Consider the following 20,449-nt stretch of genomic DNA (forward strand, 5'->3'; position numbering starts at 1 on the left):
CGTTTACCTTCCCGCTAGTAAGCGGTCCCTATTTATCTACTTGCACCCGGGGGTGCTTTCAAACTGCTAGGTTGGCAGGCGCTGGGACCGAGCAGCGGGAGCGCACCCTGCCGCGGGGATTCGAACCGCCGACCTTTCGATTGGCAAGCCCTAGGCGCTGAGGCTTTTACCCACAGCGCCACCCGCGTCCCGTGATTACAGTGGTACCTTGGGTTAAATATGCTTCAGGTTACAGACGCTTCAGGTTACAGAGCCCGCTAACCCAGAAATATTACCTCGGGTTAAGAACTTTGCTTCAGGATGAGAACAGAAATCGTGCTCCGGCGGCACGGCGGCAGCGGGAGACCCCATTAGCTAAAGTGGTGCTTCAGGTTAAGAACAGACCTCCGGAACGAATTACCGTATTTTTTGCTCTATAGGACGCACTTTTCCCCCTCCAAAAATTAAGGGGAAATGTTTGTGCGTCTTTGGAGCGAATGCAGGCTTCTTGGCTTCAGCGAAAGCAACGCGAAGCCTCCAAAGCGCAGAGAGAGGCTCCAGAGGCTACAGGTTGTTTTTGCTGAAGCCTGGTGCACACCGACCCCTCTCACTCTCCAGGCTTCAGGGATAGCCGCCTGAAGCCTTTGGAGCGCAGCGGGAACTCGGGCTGCGCTCCAAAGGCTTTGGGTTCCTTTTGCTGAAGCCGGGAGAGCTGTGGCTTGAAGCGCGACTGGCGGTGTCTGCGCAGCTTGCCCCGAGGCAGCTTGGCCGGCCGGGTGGGCTGAGGGAACTCCTTGGCTATGCAGACGAAGTGCGGCATCACCGCCTGGTAGCTCAAGTAGATGCCCATCAGTTCTGTGGGCTTGGTGGCGGCGGCAGCCATCAAGCGGGGGAAAGAGAAAAGCAGCAAAAAAGGGAACGCCGAAAAAGAGCGCGCGCGGCAGAAAACCAGTGCCCCGAAGAGCACCTCGCGCTTGGGCCTTGCTTTGTGCTGCTGCTTATTCTTCGCTGCCTTGAGGCGTATCTCTCTAATGCGAGGGAGACCCGGGCGAAAAAGGCAGGAAAGCCGCCAGAGGTGGGGTGAGAGGGTGGCTTCTGCCGCTTCGCGGCCGAAAAAGCGCACTGGAGAGGAGGGTAAATCCTGCTGGTGGCGGCGACGGGCAGAAAGAAGAATACACAGGATGAAACGGTGAAATCTGCTATGATTAAATGGGCACAAGATGTTGGACATAATATTATGTTTGCTGACTGGGAACAGTTATGGACCACAGGTATGAAGTTTACGGCATGTAATGCCTTAAGAGAAAACATTATGAAAATGATTTACAGGTGGTACATGACCCCAGTCAAGCTTGCAAAAATTTATCATTTGCCCGATAATAAATGTTGGAAATGTAAAGAATATGAAGGTACATTCTTTCACCTTTGGTGGACGTGCCCAAGGATTAAGGCTTTCTGGGAAATGATATATAATGAAATGAAAAAGGTATTTAAATATACCTTCCTGAAGAAACCAGAGGCCTTTCTCCTGGGCATGGTCGGCCAATTGGTGTTAAAGAAGGGTAGAACTTTCTTTATGTATGCCACAACAGCAGCAAGAATACTCATCGCAAAGTATTGGAAGACACAGGATCTACCCACTCTGGAAGAATGGCAGATGAAGGTGATAAGACTATATGTGACTGGCAGAAATGACCGGCAGAATCCGAGACCAGGGAGAAGAGTCAGCGGAAGAAGATTGGAAGAAATTTAAAGACTATCTACAGAAATATTATAAAATTAATGAATGTTAGAATGATGTCGGATAGAATTTAAGTGGTTTTCAGCTGTAATGTTTTAAGAGAATATGGAAAAAAGGTTTAGAAGTAGGTCAAAACATTGATAAGGATTTGCTGAACTAACAATTGAATTGGGATACAAAAAAGGGAGGTACGAGGAGGTCTGGGAAATAAGTTAATGAAAAATAAGCTATTGAAATTTTGTGTGTTTTTTTTTAAAGTATTTTCTGTTTTGTATTTTTGTTATATTTTTCTTTTTTTCTTTTTGATTTTCTTTTTATTGTATTAATACTGAAAACTTTAATAAATATTTTATAAAAAAAAAGAAAAGAAAAAAAGAGAAAAAAAGAAGCGGGCGCTCCGCTGGTGTCCCTGCGCCACGCTCTCTCTCTCGCCTGTGCACACAGGAGCTTGCTCAGATGACAAGCAATGCCACTTAAAGGCGGTGAGGCCGCTTCCCTTCCGCCTGACGCGCCCCCCCACCGCCCCTCTCCCTCGCCGCCGTGGGGGGGATTGCTCTTCCAAGGAACGGCAGAAAGACCCGCCAGCACCCACCGCAGAAACGGCGGGGGAGGGAGCGAGGGAACCCAGAAGGTGATGTATGGGGGGGGAGACGAGGGACGCGGCAAAACACGTCGCCCCTGCCTGCTGGGGGCGGGGGTTCCTGGAGAATAAGCGGCCCCTTTTTTGCAGGGGGAGGCAGCGAAGGCAGCCGGGAAAGCAGACATGGAATAGGCACGATGGGATCTCCCTACTTTCTTACTTTTTTAAAAACTTTGAAACAGCCACAGGGGAAGCATAGAATCATAGTGAAGGGGTGAAGGTCAGGATGACCAATGGAGAGCCAGACCAGAGCCATTTTTATAAGAACCTCTGAAGCCATATTATAGAGCCATCTAGAAGCTAAAAACATAAAGCCATTTTAGAAAGCTAAAGACTATTTCTCTTTCTCCTGTTTGCCACTTTGCCACCTTTTGCATAGGCAGCTAGGTTGCAAGGATGTGGTTAGGGTAGCTTGCACCTGCAGGAAGTTTGCCAGTTGAGGTTAAGCAATTTCTGAGAAACGACCCCTGACAAAGGCAAGTAGCAGAATGTTTGCTGACCACCAGGCTCCAGATATAACTCTTAGTGAGAAACTGCTAAACCACAGGACTCGCTTCGGTACATTTCCAAGAACAGGTGGCTCAGGGGTACTTACTGGAAATAGTAAATAGGTCAAGCAGCTTAATAGGCCAACAGCACCACCTAGTGGAATAGGCAGCTTGAAACCGAACAAGGCGAATGCCAATTCCTATTGGTTGAGCTTCGATAAATATGCATTAGAAGGGGAGTGCCGAGGGGCTGAGCTGTGCTTTGCAGAAAGGTATATAAGTTGCCTACCCCTCAGGCTCTTGTGCTGCAAAACGGATGGATCCTCACATCAATTTTCTTGATTCCCCCCCTAAAAACTAGGTGCGCCCTATGGTCTGGTGCGCCCTATGGAGCGAAAAATACGGTAAGTAGTTAACCCGAGGTACCACTGCACTCTAAAAGATCACACCATATTTTCCCATGATTACTGGTTGGAGTCTTTAAAAAAAAATTTTTTTTTTAAGCAAATTTTACATAACAAATTTAAATTCAAACAAATATCTCATCTCATCATGGAGGATTCCCTGACTCAAGGACTTCTTCCACCTGACTTGCTCCCTCTCTGGCCCTAGGACTCCTCGTGAGGAGCTGTTCCTGGAGGGAGACCTGTGAGGGGAGAGACTGCGCCAGGCAAAGCCTCCTTCCACCTGCCTTGCTCCACCCTCTAGTCTCTGCTTTTCAATTTCCATTGTATTATTTTATGTACTGTGGCTTGCCGTTTTATTTATTATAGTTGAGAAATTATTTATTGTAACTGTTAAGACTGAATTTCTGTTTAACTTTTATATGCTGATACTATTATTTTATACTGTTCTAATGATTGTTGAGGGACGCAGGTGGCGCTGTGGGTAAAAGCCTCAGCGCCTAGGGCTTGCCGATCGAAAGGTCGGCGGTTCGAATCCCCGCAGCGGGGTGCGCTCCCGTAGTTCGGTCCCAGCGCCTGCCAACCTAGCAGTTCGAAAGCACCCCCGGGTGCAAGTAGATAAATAGGGACCGCTTACTGGCGGGAAGGTAAACGGCGTTTCCGTGTGCGGCTCTGGCTCGCCAGATGCAGCTTTGTCACGCTGGCCACGTGACCCGGAAGTGTCTCCGGACAGCGCTGGCCCCCGGCCTCTTGAGTGAGATGGGCGCACAACCCTAGAGTCTGTCAAGACTGGCCCGTACGGGCAGGGGTACCTTTAATGATTGCTGAATGTTACTTTTTTGTTGTAGGTTGCTTATTTTAAAGTTATGTTTTATTATCTCATTTTTGTATTGCATTAGATTATAAGATGTACATTTTTTGTTTCTTCAGTTTGTAAACTGCCTTGAGTATTATAAGATAGAAAGATGGTATACAAATTTAAAATGCTGATGATGATTTCCAGCAAACATTTAAAGCAGTTCTATATATTTTTGCTACTCTTACAGGTGTTAAATACCACCAATACATCATTTTCATATAATTTTCCTTCAACGCACAGAACGCTGCAAATTTCAAGTCCTCCCTCCAGTTTTTTCCAAGATGAAAATTGAATATTATGCCCAATATATTGTGTTTAATCATTACTGATTAAACACCTGCTACAATTTGACTTCTTCATCTTTTGTATGCCACTCTAGCAACAATTTATACATTTTAGAAAGTAACTTCACATTATTTTCCAATAAGTCTTCTTCAAACCTTGAAATTTCTGTACTAAATCCATTTTTCTTATCTATTTTAAACACATCATTTAATTGATGCTATTGCAACCAATCTGTAACCAACTTTCTTAGGTCTTCAAAACTTTTCAATTTCAGTTGTTCTACTTCTATGAATAACTCTCTATAGGTTGCCCATTCACATTTCACAGTAGTCTTTTTTAGAGAGATAGCTTTCACTGATGAAAGCCACCATGGTGTTTTCTGTTCTAACAGGTTTTTATATTTTTCCCATACTCCATAAATTGCTTTTCTTACCAAATGATTCAAAAATCATTTTGCACTTTGGTCTTCTTATACCATAAATGTGCATGCCAACCAAATCTATTACCATGACCCTCAAGGTCTAAGTTGTCTGTACTTTTTAACATTATCCACTCCCGTAGCCAGCAGAGACATGATGCCTCATAATATAATTTCAAATCCAGCAGAGAGAAGCCACCTCTTTCTTTGGTATCTGTTAATAGTTTATATTTAATCCTTGGTTTCTTGCCCTGCCAGATAAATTTGGAAATATATTTTTGCCATTGTTTGAAGTGTCCCTCTCTGCTGACCATGGGTATTGTTTGAAATATAAACAACATTCTTGTAAGGTAATTTAAAAAGTTTGGGAAATGATTTACAACGAATTGAAGAAAATGTTCAAAAACCCGAGGCATTTTTGTTGGGGATTGTAGGGAAAGACCTGCCAAAAAAGTTGAAAAACATCTTCATGTATGCAACAACGGCCACAAGAGTTCTGGTAGCACAAGGATGGAAGACTGAAGAAATCCCAACTAAAGAATCATGGCAACAAAAATTGACGGACTATGCAGAATTGGCAAAATTGACATATAAGCTACGGGACAAGGATAACTGTGACTTTAAGGATGAATGGGAACCATTTACAAAGTATCTGAAGACGCAACAAAGCGAACTGGACTCTTTGGCAGGTTTTGAATAAACATTCCCAAACCTTTTATTGATAATGATCAGCTAAATAGTTTGGTGATCTATACAACTTTGTCACATGCAGAAAAATGCATTTTTAGAGAAACCAAAGACTGGAACTGGGGAAGTCGGGGGTGGGGGGAGATTGTGGGGAGGGGAGGAAAAATGGGAGGAAACAAGGATGATATGTTTTTGGATAATATGTCTTGTTATAATTTTGAATATTTTTTTAAAAAATGAAATATAAACAACATTCTTGGCAATACATTCATTTTCATAACTGAAATTCTTTCCCAAAGTGATAGATTCATCTTTCCCCAGATCTCCACATTTTTCTTTGTCTCATTCCACGTTGTTACATAATTATCCTTTAAAATGTTTATATTCTTAGCAGTTAACCATACCCTCAGATACTTCACCTTTTTTAATTGTCAATTGTGTTGCTAGTTGTAGTTTATTTTTATTTTGTTCTGTCATATTTTTCACCAGTACTTTTGTTTTATTTTTATTTATCTTGAATCCTGCTACCTGTCCAAACTCAAATATTTTATCTAATACCCTTCGTATACTTACCAACGGTTTTTCCACTGTTATTACAAGGTCGTCTGCAAATGCTCTCAATTTATACACTTTGCACCCAACTGTTCTACCTTTTACAGTGGTGCCTCGCAAGACGAAATTAATTCGTTCCGCAAGTTTTTTCTTCTTGCGAGTTTTTCGTCTTGCGAAGCACGGTTTCCCATAGGAATGCATTGAAAATCAATTAATGCGTTCCTAGGGAAACCGCTTGCCAGGCTGGCGGTGCGGAGAAGGGCTTTTCTCCCCACCGCAAGCCTTCAGGACAGGTACGGGAACAGAGGGGAAGGCGCGCGGCGCTTTCCCTCTGTTCCCGGGGCTTGCGTGGGAGGAGGGTTTTTCCTCCCCACCGCCAACATTCAGAACAGCATTCTGAATGTTGGCGGTGGGAAGGCAAACCCTCCTCCCACCCCAAGTCTTCAGGAAAGCCATCCGAAGCTGGGCGGCGGGAGAAGGTGTCCCCGCCCCGCCGCCCGGCATCGGAGCTTTGTTCCGATGCCGGGCGGCGGGAGAAGGCGTTCCCGCCCTGCCGCCCGGCATCGGAGCTTCATTCCGATGCCGGGCGGCGGGAGAAGGCGTTCCCGCCCCGCCGCCCGGCATCAGAACGAAGCTCCGATGCCGGGCGGCGGGAGGAGGTCCAAGGACAGTGGGGAAGACGCGCTGCGCTTCTCCGCTGTCCCGGAGATTTCCCTATGGGCTTTCGTCTTGCGAAGCAAGCCCATAGGGAAATTCGTTTTGCGAAGCGCCTCCAAAACGGAAAACCCTTTCGTCTAGCGGGTTTTCCGTCTTGCGAGGCGTTCGTCTTGCGGGGTACCACTGTATTTCTTCATTAAATCTTATGTTCCTCACCAGGGTCTCTAATACTAAAATAAACAATAATGACAACAAGGGGCAACCCTGTCCTGTCTCTTTTGTAATTTTACACTTTTCTGATGCTACATTATTCACTATCAGCATTGCCTGCTGATCTGTATAAATTGCATCAATTCCTCTTAAAATGTTTCTCCAAAATTCACTATTTCCATAGATTTTTTCCAAGACACGTTGTCAAAGGCCTTCTCTGCCTCCACAAACATCAAAGCAGCCTGCTTTTCATTCCTGACCTCCAGATATTCCATTATATCAATTATATTCCTTATGTTGTCCTTCAGCTGTCGGCCAGGAAGAAAGCCAACTTGATCCTGATGAATTAACTTTTTAAACAACAATTCACCATAATATTAGCAAATAATTTATAATCATTGTTGAGCAGAGAAATAGGCCTATTTTTTACTGAAAGCAAATCTGTGTCTTGTTTGGAAGTAATTTTATAAATGCCTCTTTCCATGAATCTGGAATTTTCCCTCTGTTCAATATTTTATTCATTACATCTTTCAACGGTTGTATCAGAAAGTCTTGTAGTTATTTTCATAATATTTGGCTGATAGACCATCTGGCTCTGGCGATTTACCTAATTTTAAATGGTTAACTCCTTGTTGCACCTCTTTTATTGTTATTGGTGCATTCAAATAACTTTCTCTTTCAGAATTTTTGGTAACTTACTCTGCTTTAAATATTCTTCAATTATATCTTTATTTTCTTTACCAGCTTGATATTGCTCTGTATAATATTTTACAAATTGCCTTCTAATATCCTTCGGGTTATCTACTATTTTGCCTTCTATTCTCAATTTATTTATTACAGTCTGTCACCGTTTCTTTTTTTAATTGCCAGGCAAGTAGTTTCCCTGGTTTATTTGCAAATCCAAAGTTTTTCTGCCTTAGCATTTTAATCTTCCATTCAATTTCTTGGTTCACTATCATTGAGAATTGTATTTGTGGGGATCTGAAGATCTATGGACTATAAATTTGACCAAGGTGAAAGTTGGAGCCTTTGGATTATTTGGACTTAAAAGGATTAAAAAACAAGATTTGAGCTCCACCTTTAAACATGGAGGTCTGGCTGGAAGGAACATGGACATTATAGGGATAGTGCCCCTCCGAGATTTGGTGTTAAACACAAAGGACTTCCAAAGAAACCGGCAGAGAGGGACTGAGATTTAAGGGCCTCAGACGTGAGGTTGCCAGGCTGATAGTAGATGGACTAATGGACATCGGTTTGGGGATCGAAACCGGGGAAGGGAGGGTGGGGTTTGGAAATCCAAAGGGTGTTTAATTTTCTTTCTTACTTTTTTCTTTCTAATTTTGTGTTGTTATTAGTACAAAAATGGGGAATTCGTGGAAGGGAAACTGGTTCGACCCTAGGAAAAATTTTTAAGCATAAATGATTGATGTATATAAGTTAAAAGTTGATATATAAATTGAACTAAATATAATAACAAACTAAGGTTAAAAATTTAGGGATAAGAACTTGTTTGATAAATATTTGGACATGGAATACAAGAAGGGGAGGTGAGGGGAAGTCGTGGAAAGAAGTTATTGAAAATTTGGATTGTAATGAGTGATATTTTTTTTCTTTTTCTTTTTTGTACAATTTGAAACTTTAATAAATATTATTTTTTAAAAAAAGAGAATTGTATTTGTAACGTTTTTACATTTCGTTTTATTGAATCTTTTCAGGGTTTTTTTTAATCAATTCTTTTTCATTTCTAATCAATTCTTTCAAAATTTCTTTTTACCTTCTCTAACCTTTTTTTGATATGCACTTTGCTGAATAAAGAAAAGCTATCACCACTGCTTTACTTGTATCCCAGACCATATTATTTTCTGTCCCTTGATTCAAATTTAATTCAAAATAGTCTTTCAGGATTTTTACTGTTTTTTTGCAAAGTTAGTTGGTGTCAGGGGACTGCCATCAGAACAGGGGAGGGAGGCAGGGGAGCAGTTGGGATACAGAGTATCTCCAAAGATCCTGAGGAGCAACTCCTCCTCCAGCGGTGGGGAAAGCCACACCTCCAGTGAAGGAGGGAAGGGACCAGCCAAGTGGGGAAAGGGGTTGAGGATGCTGTGGAGAGCCCCAGCACCTCACATAGCCAGGCTGACCAGGAGAGACGCACACCCCTTCCGTTGCCCAGCCTGCACAGAGGGGTGAAACGTAAGGAAGGGAGGTGGAGGCTTGGGGTACCGAAGTTCTTATGCTGGGGGAGAAGCCAGAAGGGGCCACTCCCGGATTCTGCAAGTGACTAAGATGGACATGAACTTTGTGTTTCTGCACTGTAAATAGTTTGCACCACTAAAAACCGTAAAAGACAGGTCGGAATCCCACCTGGTTACTCACGAGCAACCACCACCCACATCTGACAACAATCCGGTAGTCATTGCGGTTGCTCGCGTGTAGCAGTGGAGAGCGGTACGATGGATCAAGAGGATACTGGGAGTCTGGAGGAGCAAAGAGCAGCGGGCAGAGGGGCTACAGGCAGAAGAGGTGGCCCGGAACCTAGCAGCCCTGAGGCAGAAGAACGTGGAGCTGGAAGCGCACATCGCTGAGCTCGCAGCGAGGCTGGAGGAGTGCAGAGTGCAGGACCAGCAAATCAGAGCAGCTCCGGTGGGGAGAAAAGTACCATCTCTGGTGAGCAATTTTGGTGGGAACCCTCAAGAATACCTTGCCTTTAAGACTGAGATTAAATATGCCTGGACTTACAAAGGAGGGAATCTGCTAATGATGAGGAGAGGGTGGCATTCATAGTTTCCCATTTAGAAGGGGCAGCCCGGGAATAGGTGAGACACCTAATAGCGGTGGGAAATGATGCCCTCCAGGACTTGGGGAAATTTTATGAGGTGATGGACGCAATGTTTACCAGTGAAATTCAGGGGGATGTCACACAGCAGGAGCTACTGACCCTCAAGCAGGGATCCCTGACTGTTTGCAGCTATTGGTCATGGTTTGCAATGCTGGTGCACAAGCTAGACTAGGATTTGTTGTCCGAACCCATGCAGGCGCTCTTTAGGGCAAGCTTAAATTTGGACGTTAAGGATGAGCTCTCCAGGGGACCCTGACCGAGATCCATGGATGAGCTGACCAAGGCGGCGTTATCTACTGGTGTTCGGCAAGAGGCGCGTGTACAAGAAAGGCGGGAAGTCAGAAGGGTTATATTTATTCTTAGCATAAATTACTGCACCTCTTTTTTTAGTTTTGTCTGATGATATAAAGTCCATCCCCAGTTGTTTGTTCATCAAGACTTTTCTGTTTTCTTGCTACATGTGCTTCTTGCATATTATGTCCAAATTCTCTAGTCACCTAATCAACGAAGTTTGTAACTCCATCCCTAAAAGAGAGACTTCTCTGGCTTAATTTGTTTTTGAGAAAGCCATGCTTTCAACCTGTATATTTATGTTGTGAACCACTGTGAAATCTTCAGATGAAGGGCACATAATTTTTTAAAATGAGAATAAACAAGGATATTGACAAGCTGGAACATGTACAAAGGAAGATGACCAAGATGATCTAATATTATTTATGTATTTATTTAATTTGTATACCATCCTATACCAGGACTGCCAACCTGAATAAATTATTGGGGGGGGGCAGGTAAGCCCCACCTCGCATAATCAATCACAGGATGTGATGCAGGCACACCATTAGAATGGCAATGCCTATCAACAGGGGAGTGGCCCCCTGAAATTTTATTTTGTTTTTGTAAAAAAAAAATCTGATGTAAACAGCATTTATCAATCTCAAATTACAATTACAATTCAAATATATATCAATTATAAAGCAAATTATACATTTTGTGTGGCCTCCTGCATGGTAGATTTCAAAGTGAGATAATTTTATTTCATCCTGCTTCTGAAATCTTAATTAATCCAATTATAATCAGTCTTGATCTTAATCCCTTATCAGCAGCTTCAAAGTTTTTGACTTCTATTCATATTAACACATTTGTTAAATTTTATTTCTGCAAGAGGAGTTCTGTATCCCATATATTTCCTGCGTATGATGTTTATTTTATCCATGTTTCTTCATCCTTCCTCTTCTCCACCATGTCCTGCACAGCATCGATACTTCTGCTCTTTTCCTTTGTTCCCAGAGAATGAAGCTGTAATTTCAACTGTGTCACACGCCACCTTTTTGTTGTTGTTATTGAGTCAAGATAGAGAGTAATTTGGCACCCTGCCAAATCTCTAGCAAGATTCCACCTACAGCTTCTTGTCCAACTCTCTCAATTATGATCTGGAATCCTGCCAAAGCTTTGGCCGATCTTCAAAGCTCAAAATCCAGGTCATCCCATTGCAATACAGTGGAAATTCAATGTTTTAAATTCATTTCAATTTTCTCACACAGTTCTATTTTCTGTTGTAATTTGTAAGTATAATCCCATTCTCCTCTTGCCTTTTATCAGTTTGTTAGCATTCAAGGGGGTTTTGCTGAATCATTTATGTAGCAAACGTGATATATACAATGAGAGGGTAAAGGCTCCCTCCCCCTTACATACCATATTTTACATCGAAGGAAGTCTTCTTTCCAGTTTGAATCATCATGGCTCTGTAGCTCTTTCAATTTAAGGGTCTGGTGACTTCTGTTTCAGTGTATCTGAAGAAATGTGCATGTACACAAAAGCTTATACCCAGAACAAACATAGTTGGTCTCTAAAGTGCTACTGGACAATTTTTCAATTTAGCAGTTTATGATATTTTCCCATATTTTACAGCATGTGTCTGTATATTAGTTCTAAATTTTTCTAATAAACTGAACTCCCTCTGCTTCTTAATGGCTGCGTAGGAGGGTTACAGATAAGCAAAGTGCTTTTGCACTCAGCGCCTCCCTGCCGCTCGGATTCCATGCCGGAGCAAGAGCCAGGTAACGAGATGATCTGTGAGTGAAGCTAACACCCCCCGGGTCCTGGGGGGAGCTTGCAAGGAAAATTACTCTCAAATCATCCATGTTTATTCTTTGCTAACGATCACCGCTACAGTGGGAGTGGCATTAAGGCAGACCGGAACCGGAAATCCAGCCCCCTAAAATATTTTATAATGGGAGGGGGCAAAGACCCCATGGCCTCTAGGAGTTGGCTCCGATAGCCTACACCCACAGGTCTCAGGGTGGTTACAACATAAAAACACAATATAATAAAACGAAAATACACATACACAAAAAACACCTTACACTCTCCCTCCAAACATTTTAAAAAGGCATTAGATGTCAATCGGGCAAAGACCTGGTTAAAGAGGCGCATATCTGGCTGGCGACTAAAGTGGTATTATGAAGGGTTTTTCTGCCCTTCGTATGAATTCTTTGGTGGTAAGTGAGATGGGAGCTCTGATTGAAGCTCTTTCCACATTCCCTGCACTGATAGGGTTTCTCTCCTGTATGTATTCTATGATGGGAATTGAGATCAGGGCTCTGACTGAAGCTTTTTCCACATTCCATGCACTGATATGGCTTCTCCCCTGTATGACTTCTTTGATGGGAAGTGAGATGGGCACTCTGAATAAAGCTCTTTCCACATTCCAAGCATATATAGGGCTTCTCCCCAGTGTGAATTCTTTGATGGAAAGTGAGATCACTGCTCCGACGGAAGCTCTTTCCACATTCCAAGCAACCGTATGGTTTCTCCCCTGTATGTATTCTTACATGGGAAGTGAGATTGGTGCTCCAACGGAAGCTCTTTCCACATTCCAAGCAATTATATGGTTTCTCTCCTGTATGAATTTTTTGATGGGAACTGAGGTGGGAGCTCATACTGAAGCTCTTTCCACATTCCAAGCACTGATAGGGTTTCTCCCCTGTATGAATTCTTTGATGGGAAGTGAGATGGGCACTCTGACTGAAGCTCTTTCCACATTCCACACACTGATAGGGTTTCTCCCCTGTATGAAATCTTTGATGGGCAGTGAGATGTGAGCTCTTTCTGAAGCTCTTTCCACATTCCACACACTGATAAGGTTTCTCTCCTGTATGAATTCTTTGATGGGAAGTGAGATGGTGGGTCTTACGGAAGCTCTTTCCACATTCCACGCACTGATAGGGTTTCTCCCCTGTATGAATTCTTTGATGGGAAGTGAGATTGGAGCTGCTACTGAAGCTCTTTCCACATTCCACGCACTGATAGGGTTTCTCCCCTGTATGAATTCTCTGATGGGAACTCAGAGAGGAGCTTGTACTGAAGCTCTTTTCACATTCCAAGCACTGATATGGTTTCTTCCTAATGGCATTTCTTTGATGGGAAGTAGAATGGGAACTTTTTCCACATTCAAGATATTGATACGGCTTCTCCATTTTGTCGTGGTCACCCTTGTTCTTGATTTCCAGTCGTTCGTCATCTGCAATGAAGAGAAATGGATTAGAGTCTCAGGGAGAAATTAATGAGGAATAGTTGTTAACATTGTTAATAGAGGCATAACGCAAGTGGTTTAGATGGATGGTTTTACTAAGGGGTTGGGTGCATTTATTCATGGGGTTCAACTGACATCCTTAGGGGAACCTGTGATATATAATTTAAAATATATATATTATTTTTATTAATTGCACATATTAGTTGCACATATTTTCCAACATTACAGCTCAAAAACCACATAATAAATCTTTGGCTTTGACAGCCTTATACTTCCTTCAACCCCTTCTAATGGTTTTCTAAATTTCTTTCTGTTTTGCATTTTTGTTACTGACCTTTTTTTATATATATATACTATTTTTACTATTCTTTTATTATTGTGCATAGAAAGGAATACAAAAACACACAAAGAAAAATACATAAACACAGAACAATCTGCCATTTCCAGATTTGTCAGTCTTCTCTTTTGTCAACCAAAAGCTTATAGAAGGAAAAACAAAAATAGAAAGCCTACTTTAGACAGAAGCTACTTCAACTTCCCTAATGACTCTGAAGTTTGCAGTCAAAAGGGTCTGGGTAGTTCAGACCAGAATGATACTTGTTTAAGAAGCTGCAACCAGTGGAAGAACATCCACAGAAAAAACAGTAATTTACGGTTCAAGGTTAATGGTGGGAATATTAAAACCCCAGGTGTTGTAAGGGGCACTGTTGAATTCTGTGAAAATATATGAGGTTCATCATAGAGAGCTGTTTTGAATTTAAAAACAGGTATTATGATCCCACATGGGCCTTACCAAGATAGGCCACGATCCCACGATTCTCCTCCATGACGTCCTTATGCAGAGCTCTCTGGTCAGGATCCAGCAACTCCCACTCCTCATCCGTGAAACAAACAGCAACATCTTCAAAGCACACTGGACCCTGAAATAAAAAGGGAAATGTCCTCCTCTGAGACAACACTGTTGTTCACCACCACTCCTTGAGCTAGGACATTGTTCCACCCCTTGGCCTCTGTCCCCACAAGGCAGCTTCCCCTGACCTGATCTGGTTCCACAGCCGCTGCTTCCATTCTGTCCCCATTCAAAGATGGATGAATAGGTCTTGCGGGCATCATTCTGTCACCTGCAAGAGAAAAAAGGTAAGGGGGAGGCCCAGAGTGCCTGCTTGTCTCACAGGTGAATCAGTGCATCTCAAACTACACAGGGGCCTTTGAGAAAGTCTCGCCTGCTGAGTGCATTTGGATATTTGGGTGCATTAGAGATGTTAGTTGTGAAAAAACATATCTCCCCTCCTCTGGGCTCTTGGTCCCACTATCTCCCCCAAAACAAGATGAAAAGAACCCACAGATGAGTTTCAAAACCATGGAGGATTAGAAAAGCAATGATTAAAAAATATATAAAATAAACAGGGTTTTTTAAAATTTAATTTGGATTTTTAAAAATTTAAATCTGATTTTTAAAAATAAATTGCTTTTGGAGGAAAAATCTTTCTATTGATAGTTTTCTATTTAAGGAACATTATAGTCCAAAGGCTATTCATAAGGAAATAAGGATTTGTTTTTAATTATGTAGCATGAGCCTTTATATACAATGTCTAAATTTTTTGGTAAATGAATTCCATTAATCCATTCACAATGCCATGCAATTCCAGAGGTTTCTATAATAATATTTGGGGCAGTTTTTCTAACATGAAGGTATTATCACAGATGTTTGTTTTTGCAGTTCTGAAAAGCGTGAATTTGTGTCCACAAAGAAATCATGCCTTTTCTTCACAGGAAAAATGTTATAAAATAAACATACAGAGTTGAGGAGAAAACCTACACCTTATTCTTCCTTTGCAAATTTATATACACAGAATCAACCCTTTAACTCTTAAATGATAAGTTCCAAGAGGTTCAATGAACAGATTGTTTGGAGTGGAATAGATCTGCACAAGTAGCTAAGTGTGAAGCAGTAAAAATAAAAGTGCAACCTTGTGAGAAGAATACTCCACAAGTCTTGGGATCTTTGGGTGGTAACTGGGATCTGCAAGTCCCTGACGAGACCTTGAAGTGCTGCCCAGTCAACTAATAAGAGTTGACGGGTTCCAGGCCCTTCTTCCCAGGGCTCAACTGGCACTGTCCAAATAATAAAATCTCTAACTACTGTACGCCAGTTAAAAAACATGGATACTGTAAAGGGAATTGGGGTTGCTCGTGTGTAAGTTGCCGCTACTCTAGGCAAGGTTGCCTGGTTGAACTTTTCCCTGGCTGCACAGCCCTTACTCCGCGGCTGTGTCAGTCACTGGCAGAATCCGTCAGTGGGCGTTTCCTGAACTTCTTCCAGCATAAAAGTTCTTTGACGCCAAGTCTCCGCCTAGCCTCCCTGCGTGGAAGTCTTCTGCGCAGGGTGGGCGTGGCCAGCGGAGGACCTGTGCTCTCCCCGCTGGTCTCTGTGGAAGAGTCCTGGAGCCATCTCTCCGAAGCCCCCCTCTGCCCGCCTTTCTCCCTGGTGTAACGCTGATTTCCTTCCCCGGCCGCTGAGTCCCCTCTTTCCCTGCTGGGCCCTTCTCCGGCATCGCTGGAGAGCCTTACCTCCACTCCTGGCTCCGATGGCAGTTCCCTGACAGATACATATGCTGTAATGTTATTGTTTTAGTTAAATAAATTATTCAAATTGTTATTAAGGAAATGATTATTTATTTATTTTTCTCCTTCCAATAGAGCACAGCAGAAAAGTTGTCCAAATATAAGCAGCTAACTTATTAAACCTGACAATAATTCCATAATTATCTATGTATTTCTAACCAAATCAGTAATCTTTGATAAAACTGTAAAAACCACTCTGAAAATTTATTATTCTAAAAATGAAACCTTCATTTGGTTGTAAATATTAACATTATACCAGCAAGAATGAGATTTTCTGTAAAAAACGAATGATTTGATTCAAATCCACCCTGTTCAAAGCCAAAGGAATATGACCAAATGGAGAGAGGAAAAACTCCTTCCTCCTTACCCTGTTGCCTCTTTCTGATGTCCAACAGAGGCCTCTCTGTCTCACAGGAATCCAGGTCCATTTCTGCAAAATGATCATTTTCCTGAAAGACCAACAAGGATTCAAAACAGAGAATGAATGGTGAGAAATATTACAAAGAGAATGACAAAGACTTGAAGGGTGTGAGATCTCATTCCATGGATGCCTTCCCAGAAAAAAAAATGAGCCATCAGTAGAGCATTTTTGGATGTTCTCTGTCCTGTTTGGAGCCCCTTGGGAGTATCCAGAGGAAAGTCTCTCTCACCTGCTTTCTCTCCTCTGCCTGACTCAGGAGGAAACCTTCGGCCAGGGCCACCGCCTGCGAACTGGTCTCCGCTCCGCATTCCCTCACCCAGCTCTCCATCTCCAGGGGAAGGACAGCCAGGAACTGCTCCAAGATCACCAGGTCCAGCATCTCAGCTTTCGTGTGCCTTTCTGGCTTCAACCACTGACAGCAAAGGTGGTAGAGTCGGCTGCAAACCTCTCGGGGTCCTTTGGCCTCCTGGCAGCAGAACTGCCTCACCTGCTGGCTCTGCACCTCTGAGCGGAGGGTGTCCTCCTCACCCAAGATCTTCTGCACAGAGTTTTCCCAGAACCCCCCACTGCTCCCAGTTTGGATGGCATGGCCTCTTCCTGCTTCAGGGCCAGCTGTGTCTCGCTCATCCATCTGTGCTCTCAGGAAGCCTCTGAGAGATGGGAAGGAACCCTTTGGTCTTCTGCCAAGTTCTGTCTGTCTGAATGAGAAGCTCTTGCAAATCCTACAAAGCAAATACAGTGTATAAAGTTGTATAAAGTTTACACACCCTCTTCTCTCTCTACTGAGCACCCAAGAATCCTGCAAAATCCCTTTGTTAATAAATACAGTATGGGGGGGAAACATTTTAGATTCTTTTTAGCAGCAATGCCAAAATTGTTAGGAAACCAGACAATGAGGCAGAAGAGGCTACCAGCACCAACAATAGTGATATAAATCCTCACAGGAAAAATGTTAATCCACCAACTTTCTCAAAGTTGCAGTGAGAACATCCATGGCTGGAGATGTTCTCTGATGTTTCGGTATGCCCTGACTGCCAAGAATTTGCCTGGGCCGAGGACACAGGTTTTGTGAGAGGCAGAGCAGCATAAAGGAATGAAACAGGGAGTATATATTTATATTTTGCTTTTGAAATTTTGTACAGGTGTTAAATGTGCCATTTTTGTGATCTGGAAGGAAGTGGGTGAAATCTTAGAGGAGTCAGTCAGTGAATAAAATTCTCAGGCTCCTTTAAGACCAGATGCGCTGAGTCCATGTTCTCTGCTTATGGTGATGTTTTATTCTCTGGGCTTGGTCTGACTTACATGTGAAACCCATTTCCGGATTGTTTTATTCAGTGCTGTGATGTGTTGCAAAATCCAGGACTGTCCCTGTGAAATAGGGACACTTGGGGGGTCTGCATCACGGACCCCATTCCTTCCCCACAGGAGAAAGGGAATGTAGTCTACAAGTAACTACGGAGAAGAAGAACTGAGCGAAATAACAGAAGCATTGCCTAGCAATGCAAAAGTTGACAAGAAAGACATCATGGAGGAATTTCGGGGTTTTAAAGACAAGCTGGGCAAGGTCTCCAAGCAGAGTCTGCAACTTCTGTCTCATATCTTAATCTATGCAGAGTTCTGAACTTCTTGCAGCTTCTCCCACTTATGCAGCCCTTGAAAGACAGACACAAAAACTGACTCCTAAGGGAATAATTTGCATCTTTTGAATAATGGATGCTTGGCTCTGGTGGGGGTCCTCACCTGGAGGTCCTCAGGAGTTGCTCTCCCCCCACCCCCACTTCCAGGCACATTTCTCCCCTGCTTCAGTCTCCTTTTCTTGCACTTGGTCTCTCTGCCGCTCTCCAGACAAGACTCCTGGGGTGGGGTCCCTTTTTCTTTGCTCCAAGGGCCAGGAATGTATCTGGCCAACCCCCTGAGGGCCAAGTGGACAGGGTCAAAAGACACGTCCCTTGAAATATAGGCGGGTTATTTATTATTATTATTCAATTAGATAGCTTAACACATACACAGCCATTGATGCCAAGGTCCCTGGAGGCTCAGTGAGTAGCAGCGCCCATTTCCGGCTGCTTTTCCAGCACCAATCCCTTTGGGAGAGAGAGGATGTGGTCCTGGGATGCCCTGCTCTGGGTGCGAGGGGATTGCTGCAGTGGCCTCCGTGGGGAGCTGCCCTGGGAGACACTGGGAAACTGGTCCCCAATGCAGCAGCCAGACTCTGGGCTGGGATCCCTCTCTTTATCCCTGGCCTCTCTCTCCCACCTTTTTTTTGGGGGGGGGGGCTAGTCCACTTCCTTGTCCAGCTTTGGAAAACCATTTGCACATATTTCCTCTGTTGTGCAATGATGCTGAGCGATGTCACACAGAGTTAAAGTCCCAGGGACTCCTTTGTTTAAAGAAGGGAGATCTTTTCTGAAAGGGGGGGCGGAGGGCCAAATGAGTTTGGGACCCTCTGATCTGCAGGAAGGAGAGCGTGGCAGACCTGGCCCCTCCCTGGCAGGACCCTCTCCTCCCTGACTTGGGCCCCCCCCCTGCAGGAGCAGATCAGCCCCCCCCCAGGCACCCTCCCCTGCTGCAGCCCTGGGACCCCCCACCGTCTCCCCACTGCACCCTCTGGGGGGAGAGAGAGGAGACTCACCAGATCCCAGGAGAGACACCAAAGCAGGAAAGGACTGGGGAGGGAGGGGCCTTGGCTCTGGAGGACCTGCCCCCCCTTGCTTCCTGTCCTCTCTAGGAAGGCAGCTCACTTCCCTTTAACCCTTGCAATCCCGAGTTCCACCCCCCTCCAACTCAGCCCTCTCTCGCTTGGCAGAACCTCAGATTTCTATCATTTTTTATGGATTTTGGGGGCCAGCTGCCCCCCTGGCTACGCCCATGCCCAGATATCCCTTTGTGGGGTGAGGCTCTTGGCTGGACTCTGAGCATCTCCCTCCCTTGGCCTGAAAGGGAACCTGCCTTGTGGGGACAGAGGTCAAGGGGTGGAAGAATGTCCTAGCTCAAGGAGTGGTGGTTGTTGGTTTCTGCTTTCCTTCACTGTGCAGCGAAAGGGCTTGTCACGAGACAGGTGTTTACATTCCACAGTCTGTACTGTTGGAGTTTCTCACGGGAAAGGGAGACTGGATGTGACGTACACTGGTTTCCTGTTTTTCACTGTGTGATTCTCTCCAAGCTGTCGAGGAGAGAGGATGCATTATCTGCTCCTGCAGAGGCAAGATGTCTTTCTGTAATATATCAGCTTTGAACTGTAAATAAAGCAATATAGAGTAATGTAGTACGTACTCCTCATCCTTCCGCTGGGCACGGAACTCTGCTTTACATCAACACGTGGTTATGGGCTCCAGAAGTCGAATCGGAGTGCCGGCAAAGGATCGGAATGCAGAGGGACAGATCGGATCGGAATCTGCTCTGCGCGTAAAAGTGATTGATGAGGTATGTACTACTGCTCCGGGCAGCCTGCCAGCTTCTAGTTAATGGCTTTATGGCTGGACTTTGAACTTTTAAAGCCGTTTTGCCGGGAACAGGCAAAAGGCTCCCAGGCACAAGTTACTATGCTGGGGAAATCGAAAGTAACTTTTAAAAGCGCTTTTGGAATAAAGCAGCTGCAGCAGTGACGCAGCAAGATTTAAAGCAGCATATATAACGCTGAAGGCTAATGCCAGAGTCATGATGGCCCTTCAGGATGCTTGTGGGATTCCTAAGCTCAACAAGAAAAATTATGCGGACTGGGTTTTGTATGCAGAGGCAGTTCTGCGGAAAGAGGGTTTGTTTGAGGTGATTACAGAAACCCCCCCAGCTCCAGTTACAGATGCATGGAAAGCTAAGGATTCCAAAGCACGGGGAACACTTACATTGATAGTATCCCCAGAAGAGCTCTGTCTATTGCGTGATAAGACCTCAGCCAGAGAAATTTGGGATTCTTTGAGGGAGGCTCACTTAAGGACAGAAGCTGGATCTACCATGTTTTACTTTAACAAGCTGCATAATATGGCTCTTGCTGAAGGTGGAGATGTGCGTTTACATCTGATGGAGATGCAAAATCTGAGACATGAGCTGCAACAGAGAGGACTCAACTTTCCAGAGGCTGTGTATTCTTTCATGATACTACAATCTTTGGGTTCAGG

At 44.0% G+C, this 20,449-nt stretch overlaps 2 protein-coding genes across 9 annotated transcripts in view; one reads left to right on the forward strand and one right to left on the reverse strand.

Annotated features, from left to right (window-relative positions):
* Nucleotides 1–20,449, forward strand: part of LOC114595223 (uncharacterized) — a 646,585-nt gene that overhangs the window by 582,936 nt on the left and 43,200 nt on the right. The window lies entirely within an intron of this gene.
* The window catches only part of LOC114595218 (zinc finger protein 75D-like), a 437,997-nt gene that overhangs the window by 11,530 nt on the left and 406,018 nt on the right, over nucleotides 1–20,449 (reverse strand). Inside the window, exon 1 of one of the 8 annotated variants that reach the window (XM_077927849.1) lies at nucleotides 18,967–19,086. The exons of the other annotated variants lie outside the window; for them this stretch is intronic. The gene's annotated coding sequence lies outside the window, so the exon portion shown is untranslated. Of the gene's footprint in view, nucleotides 1–18,966; nucleotides 19,087–20,449 lie in introns of those variants that run through there. 8 annotated transcript variants of the gene reach the window in all.

This window comes from Podarcis muralis, chromosome 4 (assembly GCF_964188315.1).
Source record: "Podarcis muralis chromosome 4, rPodMur119.hap1.1, whole genome shotgun sequence".
NCBI lineage: Eukaryota > Metazoa > Chordata > Lepidosauria > Squamata > Lacertidae > Podarcis > Podarcis muralis.